The 1,488-nt window shown below is 39.7% G+C and overlaps 2 non-coding genes across 2 annotated transcripts; one reads left to right on the top strand and one right to left on the bottom strand.

Annotated features, from left to right (window-relative positions):
* Nucleotides 1-386: 386 nt before the first annotated feature.
* On the bottom strand, nt 387-505 carry LOC148096391 (5S ribosomal RNA). Its single transcript, XR_015717295.1, has one exon. It is a non-coding gene; the product is annotated as a 5S ribosomal RNA (ribosomal RNA).
* A 357-nt stretch (nt 506-862) lies between these two features.
* LOC148096392 (5S ribosomal RNA) lies at nt 863-981 on the top strand. Its single transcript, XR_015717254.1, has one exon. It is a non-coding gene; the product is annotated as a 5S ribosomal RNA (ribosomal RNA).
* The last annotated feature ends 507 nt before the right edge of the window (nt 982-1,488 follow it).

Genomic DNA, 1,488 nt, shown 5'->3' on the forward strand with positions numbered 1-1,488 from the left:
GAGCCTGTTTCTTTGAAATGGGAAAATCAAGAGATATCAACCAAAACACCAGAAAAAGAATTGTGGAGCTCCATAAGTGTGGCTCAATTTTGAATACAATTTGGTGCCATTTGCAATTAAGAAATACAGACAATTTCTCTCTTTACTCTTAAAGTTAACAAATATGTTTTTTATATTTATCAATCTAAAAAAAATAAACATTTAGTCTGATTTGATGTTACAATTAAAAAAGTGTTTGTGTTTTTAAAGAGTTTGTAAATATCTGGTTTCAACTGTATATTTGATGATGTTGGTGTTTGGCTTGATTGTCAGCACAAAGAGGGAGAGAGAGGCACAGAGAAGCACAAGCAGCAGCGCCCTCTGCAGTTTGTGTGTGGAAGTGCAAAAGCTTACAGCACCTGGTATTCCCAGGCGGTCTCCCATCCAAGTACTGACCAGGCCCGACCCTGCTTAGCTTCCGAGATCAGACGAGATCGGGCGTGTTCAGGGTGGTGTGGCCGTAAGCGAAGTCATTGTCCAGAAACGGCCTTTTTATACATGCTGTAGCGACACATACACGCTTACGTTTTTGTTTTCTATATTTAAGTTAAAATGTCCAAACGACAAAAATGTTTGACTTCCAAATCGACCTAACACACTGTGTGCTCTCTGTCACTTTAACACTGTGCTGTAATCAACGAACATGTCTTCTTATCGTGATGTTACCGCGGGAAAAGCATTTTTGCAGCTCAATGTTGAAGCTGCAGTTAATAACCAAGGTTTGCATGTTGTCGCTGTAACATATGAAGTTTAGCACAATAATAGATATCAAACTGTGTGACATTTGCCACCGATAAAAGGTATTTTTTACAGCTTTGCTTTCGCTTACGGCCATACCACCCTGAACACGCCCGATCTCGTCTGATCTCGGAAGCTAAGCAGGGTCGGGCCTGGTCAGTACTTGGATGGGAGACCGCCTGGGAATACCAGGTGCTGTAAGCTTTTGCACTTCCACACACAAACTGCAGAGGGCGCTGCTGCTTGTGCTTAGAGGCAAGAGAAGTTAACATTTATGGGTGATAAAATCCTTTTTCTATCTTTTTAACATGAGAATATCAGTTTTCCATCTTGTGTTCCAGAGTAATCGGACAAAAGACAAACGTAGAACAAGGAAAAAAGAGGCCAAGTGTCTCGCCTATAAAACAAAATTACTGTTTTCTGAATAGTCTCGCACAGATAAACATTTGCAGGGAATACCTTTTCCTTCAAAACAAACGTCACAGACTGTGTTTTTCTTTACTGATTGTATTTGAGTAGAAACTCAGATTAAAATGGCATCAGTGCTCATAAAATGATTTAAATGTAAAAGTAGGTGTAGTGGATCACTTTGCGTAGATCTAGATAAAAGTGCAGTAAGCAAAGACTACAGTGGTCATTGAGCAGCTGTTCCTATAATGTGAATCTGGGATAAAGGCACAGATTATTTGTTTGCCTTTGTTTCTTGGTTAT

This window comes from Neolamprologus brichardi, chromosome 23 (assembly GCF_056152115.1).
Source record: "Neolamprologus brichardi isolate AB-2024 chromosome 23, ASM5615211v1, whole genome shotgun sequence".
Taxonomy (NCBI): Eukaryota; Metazoa; Chordata; class Actinopteri; order Cichliformes; family Cichlidae; genus Neolamprologus; species Neolamprologus brichardi.